Genomic DNA, 16,274 nt, shown 5'->3' with positions numbered 1-16,274 from the left:
TTCTTGGGAGATCTGTTGGATGATCTATAGAAATCTTAATATTTGTTGGATTATGAATGACAATTTGTTAAGTTTGTCCCTTGAGTTCTCGGGCCCTTCATCCAACCCCCTTATCCAATAATTGTGGAGGTGGATCCCCCCTCATTTGTGTTGGAGTATCTGGAAGGAGAGGAATGACATGATATTTAGGGGCAAAGAGGCCTCTATGGAAATTGTGTTTTCTCGATTCCTTAAGTTGCTTCTTGAGAATATCTTGGTTTCTAAAATTTGGCTAGCCTCCAAACCTCCCTCTACCTAGGACTGGGAAATTGATAGATGCTAGAACATCCCCCCTCGTTCTCTCTTGTCGACTACTCTAAGTAACTCCTAAGGCAAAGCACAATTTGGTCACCTCCGACCTCCCATTTCAAACTCAACTTTTATGGGGCTACCAGGGGGTCTGGCTGCTGGTGGAGGGATTATCAAAATCCACTTGAGGGCCCCTATTGTTGCTTATGCGAGTAAACTGAATGGGCATTCTTCTAATAAGGATGAAGCAATGGTCTTAGCCTGGGAAATCCATCTTGCCCTCACCATGGGAATCAGGATTATGGATATTGAGGGTGACTTTAATCTCATCATTGATACTGTCAAAGGGTGGAATAGGCTCAATTGGACCATTGAGGAAACCATCAAGGACACCCTGAGGCTCATCTTCAGGCTTGATTCGTTCAAAATTATGCATCTCAACAAGGAAGGCAATAGAGTGGTGGATGCTCTAGCTGACCTTGGCCTAAATTTTTCTGGTTAGAGATGCTATAGGAACCATAATTTCCTCCCAGACCATGTTAACTTCCTTCTTCAGAAAGAGAAATCTAAAATTCCTATCAATGATTGAGTTGTTGCTAATTTTTTTTCTTACTCTCCTCTCTTCCCTTGGAGTCATCCAGAGGTGTTGGTTTCATAATTTATATTATGAGAATATTCCTTTTGATTAATGATGGTGTGGCAGTGTCTCATTCGGAAAGGCTAGCAGTGATGGATGTTTTGCTTTATTGGCAAATCCTTTGGGATTACCACATTATGATGAGGTACGATTGGGAAGATAATGTGTTGATTGTTTCTAGTATTTATTAGCTTTTCATGCCTCGTAATCTAGAAATCATTTCCAAAAGTGATTTAAATATTTCCCATGTGCCCAACTTCATGTCTCACTTAATGACATCAGGCTCGCACACTTCCTATTGTTTTTTCATAGCTTTCTTCTCAAAGGGTCTTTGCAATTTTCTCTACGATAATATTTTCATGTCTAAAGAAATTATTTTGGCAGAGGATATGGGGGGTGAAAGAGTCAAATATGAACTGGATAAACCAGATGACTTCAAGAAAGACCCCTTGGTTTGGAATTACTATGTTGAAGGTGGGGTCACATATTTTATGGAGTGTCTGCATGGCCATGATGAGCAGCTCTCGAATGCCTTTGCCTCCTCCTAGTCTAGGAGGCGTGTTTAGGTATGTGGCATTTATTTCGATGTCTCTAAAGAAACAATTGCCTAGGCCACGAGGTTATCCCTTGATGTACGACGTTGGTAGTGCATCAGCCATGTTGCCAACAATGAAAACTTGAAACGCTTCTTCTGCAATCATGAGGAACCTGTCAAACTCTAGGGTGGGTTTACCCAGGAAGAGCTTAAACATCCTTGGAATGTGATTTTCCTTATGATTATGAAATACTTCATGCTCGAGGGTAGGCATAGTTTTTTTTATTAATATCATTTTCACCTTCTAAATCATTTTCACAATAACGATTTTCTCTGTCTACCCTTTTATTTATTGCATTCCATTGAAAGCTTTGTTAAAGACACTATGGACCCCAAGCACAGGGACAAGCTGCCCTACCTCCTTCACCAATGCCTCATTTATAGGCTATACAATTTTCATGGGGCCCTTTCCACCTCAGAACCTCTCTCTCTCACTCAACCCCCTATACCAACTCCCCAGCAGCTTGCTGCCCTTTTTATGGCCTTCCCCAGATTTTTTTAATTTTGCATGAAGGCTTTGCTACAACCAACTTCTCCATGTCTCTTCCCACTTTTGCCTCCACTATTTCTTTATCTGTGGGCTACCCTATCTTGACTCTGCCCACCTCTCCTAGCGCTTCCCACTCCCTGTCCAAGGGTAAAGTGTAATGTCATTTGCCTTTGAAGACATCACAAATACTTGGAGATTAACCAAGGATTTGACAAGTATCGATCAAGGATCAATGACTCAGAAAAGTATAATAATTACTATTAGATTACTATAAACCATTGACTAGTCATCATGTATGGATAAAACAACAGCAAATACATAAACTGTAATATATCATTGACTATGGAAAGAAGTGTTAAAAATGATGATATAATAATCACCATAAATTCATTATTAAATGAGGAAGAATTATCATTAAGGAGCGCAATTATAATATTAACAAATAAATGTGGGGTAAGTGCACAAAGATGGTGGTAAAAAAGGGGGGTATAAGTGGGCACTTTTTTCTAAAATCAGGTGAACCTAAACTTGGAGGCCAAATTTGAAAGTCATCCACTCAAGATATGAAGATAATCAAACAACAAATATTTTAGTGCTCTGAATCTAGTTTCCAAACTACTAAATGTTTTCAAAATTGGATAAGATTAATTGGGTCAAATCCTTCACACACAAAAAACAGACCCTAATTTTTTTTGAAAAAACATAACATAGTGTTTGAAGTGTACATCAAAAAAGTCATAGTTAGATTTAGTATTTTGACAAATCCTTTGGTAGAAAGATAGTTAATAGTGAGCACTAGAAGATGTGTATTTTTTTATAATTTTTTGTTGAGTATTTTGTTTTTTATGATTTTTTCAATTGAGCACATCGTGAAAAATTAGGTACCTGTTTGTGCACGAAGCATAAGTTGCACTAAACAAATAAAAAATACAATTTTAAAAAAAAATTCTAAAGAATCAAGTGGGTTAGTGTAGGATAAAGGGGGGCCAAAAAGTGGTGATGTGAAAAAAATAGCCTTCTTCACTTGCCTAAAAACGTGAAAATCCGTGTTGACTTTTTGCTTGGCCTGGGTCTCAGTACACCTTGGCCTGGTAATTACCTATGCAAATCAGATATCCGATTTTTATTTGTTATTTTAATTTTAAAAATATATTATATGTTACATATTATATAATATATAATCTATTATTTTATTTTTTTCAATAAAAGTGGATTATTCCACTAAACTTTTTTATTATTATTTTTTTATTTTCTTACACAGGATTCAAAGAGCATACCAGAGGAAAGAACCTTGGGAAGAAAACCTCTGGTCACAGCTCATAAAATAAACCTATAGTATCTAACAGAACAATTTATACACCCCGCCCAAAACCACATACAAAATGCGGTCACAACACATATGATATCAGTTTTGCATAGAGCCCATATGACAATTTGCCAAAAAAACCCATTGGATAATTTTCAAATGTAGACTCCATAGCTGCTATCAATGGAAGAAGACAAAATTTTGCAAAGCCCTGTGCTGAATCCCATGAGCCAAAAACCTTCCTGCCAAAAAAGAAAGTATCAAAAAACCTTTGGAAAAATACCATTATATCAAATACCATGACCTTGAACTCTTCTCCAAACAACGAACATGAATACTTGAAATGAAAGGGGAAAGTGTGAATAATTATCATCATAAAATTTTACATTGATGTTACTCAAGAAAATCATATGACTATTGCTGCAAACCTTCCCATACCCTCGAAGGAATTTCCTCAAAACCCACCTCTCGCTGATTAGCATTGCTATCAATGGCTAAATTTGCCAAATAATCTACAATCTTATTAACTTCTCTGTAACAATGGGATACCAAGAAAGATTCAAACAATTCTAATTTTTGTAAAATGGGATCAAGTATATACTGCAAATTCCAACAATTTGATTTTTTTCATAACACATTGAATAATCACCATAGAATCACCTTCAATTATTAAGTCCTTATTTCCCAAAGAGATTTTCATATCCAATCCAAAAGACAAAGCATGAAATTCTGCATAATTGTTAGTTTTAAAACCAATAGCATGACACTTAACTTGAATAAAATTTGCATTGTGATCATAAATTACCATGCCTACCCCAGCCGGCCTAGGGTTATCACGAGAGGCCCCATCAAAATTCAATTTAAAGTGCCCCTGCGGAGGAGGTTTCCATCTAGGAGAGAATCTCTTAACTATTGCATCATTCTTTTTTAAAATTGAACCATGAGAGGGTAAAACTGGCAGTAGCTTCCAAACTCTAGTAACTCTACTATCCCAGTGTGAAAAAGAAGTAAGATTTTCCAAATTCCTATAAATAAATGACAAAGCAACCTCAGAGATTGAAGACTCAATTTTTAATAGAACCTCAAACACAAGAGACCTTGTTTTTTAAAATATCCTGTTGTTTCTCTCTAGCCAAAAATTCCAAATCACAATAGATGGAGATATGATCCAAAGGCATGCATAAAAAGATGAGGCAAACATAAAGGGCCAAGATCTAAAATGGGAAATGAGATCCTTACCAATAACAAAGGATATATTTAACTTCTCAAACAACTACTACCAACATTCATAAGCATACTCACAATGTAGGAACAAGTGTGAAGAAGATTCCAAATTTTTGTTACAAAGGACACAAGCGAAAACAACAGTAATACCAAGCCTATCTAGTCTCATACCTGTAAGGACTATATCCTGAACTGCCAACCAAGCAAAGGCTCCATCTTTGAGAAGACAATCTGAATGCCAAAACAACTTATAAGGCCAAGAAGATAAATCTTTAGCAACCATAAGAGAGTTGTAACCATCTTTAACAGTGTACTTACCAGAAATATTTTTTGTCCAAATAAGTTCATCCTCATAATCAGAAAGAAATACAATTCTATCCCCCAAAATCTTTTCAAAATCTAATTTCATGCTTTGATCAACATCTAAGAAATCAATTGACTTCCATCTAGCTAGCTTAAGGGGTCCACTAGTCACAATTTCAAAATAATGTGCTACAAAAACACCCCAAAGGGAGGAAAGAACAGTGATCAGAGGAGACCAATCCCTAATATTCACCAAAGGTGTGTGTCCATTCCATACTTCATCCTAGAATTTGACCTTTCTACCATTATGAACAATCCATGAGAGATGAGGCAAAATAACTGATCTACATTTACAAAGGAAATTCCAAATTGCAGAACCTGAAGGCAAATTTGAGACTTTAAAAATGTACTCTCTCAGTCCATTATTTAAATATTTGGCAAACATAATATGTGCCCATAAGGAGCTAGGCTTGTCATATAATTTCCAAACCAACTTAGTACCTAAGGCTAAATTCTAATTCTCTAGACTCCGAATTCCTGTTCCCCCAAGTTCCTTAGGCAAACATACCTTATCCCATGCAACTAAAGGGAGTTTCTTCTTGCCATCTTTATTATTGTTCCAAAGAAAATCTCTAAGAGTATCTTGTAAACTAACAATGGCTGCTTTTGGAGACTTCAAAACAGACATGAGATATATGGGAATAACATTCAAAACAGACTTGATGAGAACAATTTTACCTGCCAAAGTTAACCATCTATGATTCCATGAGAGAATTCTTTTAGAAATGACCGAAATAATCTTATCCCAAAAACCAATCTTATCTTGTTTAACAAAGAAAGAAATCCCAAGGTTAGTACATGGAAGATTTCCAGTCTCAAATCCCCAAAAGGATTGTAACCTATGTTGAACCAATTGTGATGTATTAAGGAAAAAAATCTTTGATTTATCACCATTCACTTTCTGACTAGAAAATGATGCATAATTTTGTATTATTTCTTTAATCACTTTTGCCTCAACTAATGAAGCATGTCCAAATAATAGAGTATCATCTGCAAAGAGACAATGAGAAATACTTTGGGGAATATTCTGAATCCTTATACCTTTCCAAAGCCCCCCTACTTTAGTAGCCCTAATAGCCCAACTAAAGGTTTCAGCTAGGAGAATAAATAAAAAGGGAGAAAGGGGATCTCCCTATCTCAAACCCCTAAAGGAAGTGAAAAAACCACAAGTAGAACCATTAATTAAAACCGAGAATCTTGTGAAAGAAATACATGCACGAATCCATTTGACCCAGGCCTTGGAAAAACCTAACTTCTCAAGAACAACACATAAAGCCCCCCACTCTACTCTATCATAAGCCTTCATCATGTCTAGTTTAAGTATCATGGCCGGGGTTCTTTGGGTGGAAATAGAATGCAACACCTCATATGCTACAATTGCACCCTCTGTCATCTCCCTTCCGGGAACAAAACCACATTGCTCCAATGAAATGATCCTAGGTAGAATTTTTTCCAACCTAAGGGAAATTGCCTTCGTAAATATCTTATACAAAGTGTTACATAAAGCAATGGGGCAGATGTCAGCAAAAGTCTTAGTATCCTCTTTTTTAGGAATAATTGCAATCATTGTAGTATTAAGTTCTTTTAAAATGGACCTATTTCTCCTAGATTCCTCGAGAGCCAATAAAACATCATTTCCCACAAAATCCCAACATTTCTAAAAAAATAAAGGAGTAAAACCATCTGGTCCCGGGGCTTTATCCGGATTCATGGCAAAGATAGCACTCTTAACTTCTTCTAAGGAAAAGGGAGACATCAACATCTTATTGTCTTCCAAAGATACTAAAGGAGGAATATTAGATATAATATCATTGCTGAGATTTCTATTTTCCGAAGATAATAATGACTTAAAAAACCTAACTACCTCTGAAGCAATGTCCTCTGGCTCTGTCAATAAATTCCCATTCTGACACTGAATATAAGATATCCTATTCTTACATCTTTTAATCTTAGTTGAAGAATGAAAAATTTTTGTGTTCCTCTCACCATCTGAAATCCATAACTCTCTAGATTTCTGTCTCCAATAGATTTCCTCTCTAGCTAACACCTCCTCAAGTTGTAATTTTAGTGACTTCAATTCATCAAAAACTTGTGGCACCATACCATATTGAAGCACATGAGTATTGAAACACTCAATTGTATCTTGAATCCTGTGTTTCTCCTGAAAAATGTTCTTAAAATGTGAGATATTCCATTCCCTAATATTCAATTTCAAATAACTTAACTTCTTAGGAATCTGAAACATACTCGAACTAGAACAAAAAGGAGCAGAACTCCACCATTTCATAAGTAGAGGCAAAAAGGAGGAATCCCTAAACCACATGGGCTCAAATTTAAATAGAGACTTAAAAGGAGCCTTATCCTCAATAACTGAAAGGGAAATTGGAAAATGACCAGAACATGATACTGGTAGAATAGAGGAAAAGAATTCAAAATCTGAATCAATCCAATTCTTAGATAACAAAAACTAATCTAATCTCTCAGCAATCTAAAAAAAATCCCTTCTCATGTTTGTCCATGTGAAAACCCCATTCTGAGACTTACAATCAAAAAGGCTCATATCAGAAATGAAATCCCCAAAGTCATCCATAATCCTTTTATTAGGGAAAACACCTCCACTTTTCTCATCTAAATCAATGATAGCATTAAAATCACCCCCGAAGATAATAAAGGAACCATGTTTTAAGGGAGAAGAAATCCTCTTTAATTCACCCCATAACTTACTCTTCCCTTGAATTCTTGACAGAGCATAAATGTTAAAAAGCCAGAATTTAACCTTCAAAATCTTGCTTATAACTAAAGTCAACATCCAATTTATAGCAGATGCCACTAACTATACCTCAATATTATTATTATTCCAAAGCAGTGCCAAACCTCCTGAAGCACCATAAGTCGGAGAAGAAAGAAAATTCCACCTTCTCCAAGATGAAAAAACCAAATCAGTAGACTCCTTTGACAACTTTGTTTCTTGCAACATAAAAATATCACACTTAATTAAGTCCATTTGGGACTTAATTAAGCGTCTCTTGTTAGGGGCATTTAAGCCCCTAACATTCCAAGAAATGATTCTCATTGTCCTCGAGGGGAGGCCGAAGCTCCCCTCTCCCCATTAATCGGAGAATTTTTGCTTTCCCCAAAGCAACCTTGCAAATTACGTTTCACAGCCCCTGATCTTGTCACAGGTGGTAATATAAATAATATTATATTATATTATATTATATACTATAATATATATAATATAATACAATACATATTATATAATATAATAATATATTATTATATTATATATGTTATTTAAAAATAATTTAAGTATAAAAATCAGATATCCAATTTTCTGAGACTTTAATATTTTGACAGTGGCAGCCCATGAGTCACTTTTAACTCATGGGCTGCGTGATTTCATCACAATCTGATATCCGCTCCATCCGATATCCAGTTTTTTGACAAAAAATTGCTAAAAGATAGATTTAGAGGTAAGAATTTTATCATTTTGAATCATTTTCATTCATTTTTTGTATTTTTTGTTAATGTTTATTTGATTTCTCATTGAAAATATGCTTTTTTTAATGGAAACTAGGTTTTCTTAAATCGAATACCTAATTGTTTAAGTTTGTTAACTAAATTTAATTGTTTACATTCAATTAGGTTAAAAATGGGGGATAACAATGAAAACACTGATGGACCACAACTGCAACAGCCAAACCCTCATTTGCTAAACCCCCCCTCAATTCAGGATTTGATTGCACAAAATTTGAATGAATTGAGGGAGATTACAGAAGTATATTGTAGGATCCCTCGTCTAAACCCAATGTTTGATCCTCTCATGTCGATCATAAAAGTATGGAAACCATGACTGAGGAGCATGATGCCACCCTTTTGTGGTGAGATTCTGTGAGGGAAAAATATGCAGATGGCTTTTCGTATAAGGATATCAAGGATCTTGAGATATCCAAAGCCGAAATCGCCTCATTGTTTGTCAAACCCCGTACTAGTCAGCCCGTAGATCCCAAAAAAAAAAAACTTTCTATTAAATGGTGCACAAATGATGGGATTGTGAAAAACTTTTGGGGTCATTGGTGGATGGTTTTTGACAAACCACCCAACAACAATCTTGATATCCCCTTCTATTTTATAAAAAAATTGTATATTGAGTTTGTTTTATACAAACATGTGAACTACTTTGACATCCAACCTTTCTAGGGTGTAGGTTTAAGCATGCCCCAAAATAGACTTGGGGCAGTCAGAGTAGTCTAAGGCCCATATGTCCCCCCTCCTCCTATTGACCCCCCACTTGTAGTGTAGCATCCTGATATCATTCATGAGGCGGCTTCACAGATCATATCGGCTATTCACTCTTTGAGTAGCCTTTTGGTTTCTCAGGCTGCGTCAGTAGCTTAGCCTACTCTTGATGGTAGTAGTGCATCTAATGGTGTTGACATGCCATCCTCGGCTCCACACATATGTGTGCCCCATAGTTGTGTCATGTGTGGGCACGTATGCTTAGGTCCAGTAGGATAGCCCGTCGATCATCTTGTGGACAGTGCAGATTATGAGGTGCATGAGATGCATGAAACACCAGATGTGATTACATAGACTGGAGGATACCCTGGGGAGTCCTCACATGCTAGAGGCAAAGAGGCACCGTCATCATACATTGATGATGTAGTGGTAAGATTTGTATTTTCACAGTTCATGTTATATTTTAATTAAATATTTATAAATTAGATAATATTAAGTTCTAATTTTTATTTACATGGTCTATTTAACAGTTGGTGATCGAGGATGAGTTGAGACAGATTCAGGAGGGCACCTTGTTAGCCATTTCATTTGGCCTTGATAGCTTGATGGTACATATATTATTACACCCAGTCATTTGTATTTTGTTGTACATACATGCTCGTCATTTATATTGGTATTAATTAGATTATGTAGTAACTTGCATGTATATCTTATTTTACTCTTGTAGGGCACAAGCAGCATGAGTGCAGGGCAGTGTGATTTAGGATTTGGTAGTGCAATTGGAGACAAAGGAAAGGTAATTGAATGCAAATATGATTGAATGAATAATTTAAATAACTTATTGTGATTATACATGTCTAGACATAGATTGATAGTTTCATATACTTGTTATGTATATATACAGAGAATTCTTGGCTTCACATCCTTGATGACTACACCCAGTATACCTGAAGAAGAAGAAGAGATGCCTCGAGTAGATGTGTGTTTATTTTATTTTTTGATTAGTAGATATAATTTATTATTATCAGTGACAATTATATGCTAACGTGTATCAATGTCATGTTTCTGAACATATGTAGGTTGTGTATGAAAATATTAAAAACATACCTCCTCTACCGAAGACATACATCAAGAGTCCTGCAAAGCTGAAGAGAAAACGTGGAGATGAGGTAAACATGAATAGTTCATTTTTATGTTAACTTTTCGAATGTGAATTATATAATATAACTAATATTAATCATGGTTTGTTTTTCTTGTGCGGGATCCTTCAGAGCCGAGCAATGCAGTGAAGAGGATCGATTTTGATGATCCATCAACAGCTTAGGATGTTATAGATAGTTTTGGGATGCTTACATGTCTAGTTGGTATGTATATTTTGTATATGGACATACATTCACATATTTAGACATACATTTGTTTTAGTTGGCATTTATGCCATATTTGTGTATGGACATACATTTGTAATCATTTGACATTTTTATATATATAGAAGTTGATATTCGATCATATAAATTGTTGCTCATCTGTGCGTGGTGTTATCATGGAAATCTTTAATCTTCATTCCAATAATTAACAATGGTTAATAATGGCTATTTAATTAACAATACAATTCATTTCATTTCATCGTAAGTGTTGTTTTTATAATGAACAATACAATACAATTCATTTAATGAACAATTAAATTTATGAACAATACAATTCATTTAATCAACAATACAATACAATTCATTCAATGAACAATACATTTCATGAACAATAAAATTCATTTAGTGAACAATACAATACAATTCATTTAATCAACAATACAATACAATTCATTATTACCCTATGCATGGTCCTATTTTTCCCCCCACCTTGATTGAATGCTTGGATTTTTATTAGGGCAGCAATTTTTCGGTTGGCAAAAAAATCGTCAGTCTCACTCAATGGAATGTTGTCACGTGGCCAATTTCTCATTTTGCTCATCACAATGATGAACCGTTAGCTCCAACATGTCCAGTTAGGCATTATTACCCTACGCATGCTCCTATTTTGCCGCCCCACTTGATCTAACGCTCAAGGTCATACCCTACCAGTGTCATCCCTTGAGTGCCCTAAGTGCTCAAAATTGTCAAACTTTGACAGGCCCTAACTTGAAATCCGTGGCACCTACGAATATTCCATTTAAACCTACGAGGCTATGAGAGGGGTCCCTTCAAAATCCCATCTCAGTTTTTCAAGTTTCCCTACAGTTTTATTAGGGCAGCAATTTTTCGTTTGGCAAAAAAATCATCAGTCTCACTCAATGGAATGTTGTCGCATGGCCGATTTCTCGTTCTGCTCATTGCAATGATGAACCATCAGCTCCAACATGTCTAGTTAGGTATTATTACCCTACGCATGCTCCTATTTCCCCCCCCCCCCCACTTGATCGAACACTCGAGGTCATACCCTACCAACGTCATCCCTTGAGTGCCCTAAGTGCTCAAAATTGTCAAACTTTGATGGGCCCTAACTTAGAATCTGTGGCACCTGTGAGTGATCCATTTGAACCTACGAGGCCATGAGAGGGGTCCCTATGAAAGCCTATCTCAGTTTTTCAATTTGCCCTATGGTTTTATTAGGGCAGAAACTTTTCGGTTGGCGAAAAAATCGTCAATCTCACTCAATGGAATGTTGTTGCGTGGCCAGTTTCTCCTTCTGCTCATCGTGGTGATGAACCATTAGCTCCAACATGTCTAGTTAGGCATTATTACCCTACACATGCTCCTATTTTTCCCCCCCACTCGATCGAATGCTCAGGGTCATACCCTACCGGCATCATCCCTTGAGCGCCCTAAGTGCTCAAAATTGTCAAACTTTGACGGGCCCTAACTCAGAATCTGTGGCACTTGCAAATGATCCATTTGAACCTATGGGGCCATAAGAGGGGTCCCTGTGAAAGCCTATCTCGATTTTTCAAGTTGCCCTACTATTTTATTAGGGCAGCAATTTTTCGGTTGGCAAAAAAATCGTCAGTCTCACTCAATGGAATGTTGTCGCGTGGCTGATTTCTCCTTCTGCTCATCATGATGACAAACCGTCAGCTCTGACATGTCCAGTTAGGCATTATTACCCTACGCATGCTCCTTATTTCCCCCCCACTTGATCGAATCCTCGGGGTCATACCCTATGCATGTGACATCCATGAAGGGATATGAAAGGATATTTTGTAAACAATCATAAACCTTTAATGATAATCAAGTTGAAGCCTTGAGATATATGCAATATGGTTCAAGTCCAAAACTATACCCTAAAGCCACACACTCTTCCCTCTCCCAGCATACAGTAATGAGTCACAAGTTAACATAGAATTTGGAAGGATTTGACGAGAGTGTTTTGATTTTACTTACGTCTTGTGTATTATAATATAGACCAATTTGCCAATATGACATCTTCATATGAGAGAAAAGCTTCATTTTATCTCAATATAGTTCTACCTATTTCATTATTAGAAAAAATAAATAAGTTCTGCACTAAACTGCAATAAATAAATTAGTATCCTCTATATTATGGATTTGACTTGATTTTCTCAATTAGTTATTATTCCTACACTTCACACTCACAAGATTAATAATGAAATGACATTTATGATCCATCAAATGCTGACAAAGTCTAATCAAAGTTCAAATTCAAGATGTATACAACATATCATATTCAACTTCAAGATGCATACAACTTACCATATTCAAGCTCATGCCAACCACCACTTGGATATTGTTATATGTCGATTAAAGTACAATATATGTAATAAAACCATATAGTCTTACAAAAAAGCCATCATAGACCATCTATGTTGATTAAAGTACAATTCATTTGTAATAGGGGCACACTGACAATGTGAAGTTGCAAAGCCCTATGGGAAGCATCAAAATAGAAATTTACTAATCTGACTCATACTACTATCAAAAGCATCAAAGATGCTACTACTAGAGAACACCATGCTCCATTGTGGAGAGAATATTAGGTGCATCTAATGTCAGCATCTGAAAATGAAAGAATGTTATTCAATTGCCAAAATCTAACTCACTTTATTTTATAAACCATTAATGAATAAAAATAGACAAGGTTACCTGAGTGAAAGTTCTATGACCACCTTGACTAGTCAATGTCAAATGTTTGATTCAATCGATCATCTATCATGACAATTTGATCCACTGCAGATGTGTCCTGGCCACATGCATTTGAATCATCTTCATGATAATAAACACAACAAGACCCACAATTTAATCTCATTAATGCACAAAGGAATATGTACCATCACCAAGAGAGGGCCTTGTCAATGACGAATGAGCTAGCATGACCCTGCATTTTTAAGAATTGTTAGTCTACACATAAATTGCATGGATGAACATAAGTGGTGTTGCAAAAATAAGTCCCTTCAATTATATCGAGTGTACTTGCTATGTGCATGCAAAAACCATGTTGCCCAAAAAAAACGTTCATCAATAGACTTGCATTTTGAACACATCCTTAATATACACGTAACAAACTTGAACATTAAGGTTTAATGATCATTGTTTGAAATGAAATGTATGTTAAAAAAATAAGGCACCATTAAAGACCTACTACTCAAGTGTTCCTGAAGGGTCATCTCTTTGTTTAAGAGTATCCAGTATTGCTTCATGATCAGCAGTAGTCACTGTCCATAGCTCTTTGGTCTTCGGTTTTGCTTGATGCTTTAACAACTTGATATTTGTAGTTATAATAAGGTGTGAATACATTATAATGGTTTTGTGTCTCTCATAGTCTTCAAATGCAGGTATGCCATTCTTTTTAATCATGTATGTTCGCAACCAAGTTCCCATAGCAACAACTGAACCTGTAGGATATGTGAACCCATCATCATCTGTCACTGGTTGTGTTAGCTTTTGTTTTCCCTGTACACATCGTGCCAACCAATATTCTGATCTCTCTTCATTCCCTTGTGGTGCAACAATTGCAAAAACATGTCCTAGCTATACAAGATTTGATACATGATCATACTCAAGTGAACTTTCCATGTCATCATTTGACAAGGATATTGTTTGAGATAAAGGAGTTAGATAGTGGGGAACCCATGCATCAACCCATTCCCTTGACTTGCATTGATCCCAATCACACTGAAGACAACTCTGACAAAAACAAGCCAATGCGCATGTCCAAATGGTCCATGTACTTGCATCTGAGTTGAGAAATGAATGCATCTTTGAAGAATCTTTAATTGTTTGACAATCCAATCTATCTCCCACTGTTCCCTCCTCAACCAACCAAAATAATCTACTCACTGCTGAATCAAGAGTACCTCCATGTGACAATACTGAACTACACCAATCAACAATAGAACGTGCATCAGAGAAATTTGCACCTGAAATCCTCAATGGCTCCTTAACTAGAGCTCTCTTCAAACATGCACCTGCTCCATCATGCTCTCCCTTCCCATGCCCTACCTCAAAAAAACACCAAATATGAGGTATAAGCCTCTCCACATGCATTCTACTCAACCAATAAAACATATGGGCATTCTTGAATTGACTCATACAATTATTTGACCATATTATATGTCGGTCAATTGCAACATCTTTCTCATGCAAGAACTCAAAAAAATTCTTGAAAGAATGTTGCACATACTCGGAGGAGTGTGATCTATCATCACTCATATAAAAATGATACTCCCTGATTATCTTCCTATCCTCTTATGTACTATCAAGAGCATGTCTATATGTAATTTGAACAAAAATAGCAATCTGGATTGAATTGTAGTACTGAGACTGTACCTCATTTTGTGGTTGCAATGTATAGTTCTCTGCAAAATCAACCACCAATACAATAGTTCCAATCGGGAAAGAGTTCTTACACATCCTGAACTGTTGATCCAACCACTGAGACCTATGGGTGTGCCTTGCATACTTGTAGAAAAGATTTTCCTTAAAATCCAAAACAAAATCAGCAATACTCACTTCTCTTGAGACTAATTCGCATCTAGAACCTTCACCTCCACTCTTCAAATTATATTTCACTATCTCGTATCTTTTTTTCTCAACATAATTATTTCCAAACTCGTGTTCGCTGCCCTCATGAAAACATGAAACAAACTTTGACAACCCACCGCATTCTAAGAACTTCTCATTCAAACAATCATTTCTATAGAAATAGTAGCCATCATCTCTAGGGCATAAAAATAGATCTTGCAAGTCTCTTGATGATCTCAGAAATAGCATTGCACCACACTTCTGCAACATCTCATTAGTATGCATTGTAGAACAAATATGACATAAAAGTTCATGGTACATTGAAAACTCCACATGGTGCTTGCAACAATAGGTATTGCGAATCTTAAGAGGAACACAATAAAATGGTTTCAAAGATTCAAAGGCCCTTTGTGATATTTGCAAAGTTGGATGTAATTCACAAAATTTTTTGTACAACATTGTTTGGCTTGATTCCAAGAAATGTTTGGGATGCGGTGTGCGGTCTCGGTTGCCAATTCTTAATTTCAAAATGTCCTTTACATTGGGTGACACTCTAGAATTAGAGTGCCAAAATTGTTGAATCTCTTCCTTCACATTGTCAGTCAACTTTCTATCAACATGTGGAAGCCTCCCACCAAATGCCCATGTATCTTGTTGAAGTGGATCGTTAAGTCTTTGTCTTTGTACAAGTGCTCTATCCAAAGTTTTATGGTTTATGTTAAAATCAACACAAGTTTGTCTCATTTGATGAGCCTTCCTTAATTTATGGCTTACTAAGGAGGTTGTAGTCACTCTTCGAGTGGCTCTCTTATCTCTTTCTTTGGTATTCTTTCCAATAGAACTGAGAGCGTCAAATAGATTTTTTGCAGTAATAGAATTTCTCTCCGTCTTCTTGTTCATACGAATCTTCAATTTGTTTAGCAATGGTCTCATCTTTATCATCTTTAGCAATTGAACAAAGAGTTGGCATTGCTTGGTCAATGTCTTATTGCTAAAATTTTGTTTGAAGAGTTCTCTAGCCCACAATCGACAAGTTCTTGTTGACCTCTTTCCTTCAAGATTCACAATAATGTTCTCATCGATTTCAAATAACCATTTTGGGGTTCTTGAAGGTCTTGGATTTGGAATTTGTCTTTCATCCATGAGAGGGTCTTCATTTCTAA

This window comes from Cryptomeria japonica, chromosome 3, assembly GCF_030272615.1.
Source record: "Cryptomeria japonica chromosome 3, Sugi_1.0, whole genome shotgun sequence".
Lineage (NCBI taxonomy): Eukaryota > Viridiplantae > Streptophyta > Pinopsida > Cupressales > Cupressaceae > Cryptomeria > Cryptomeria japonica.
Note: the sequence above shows the minus strand (reverse complement) of the source record.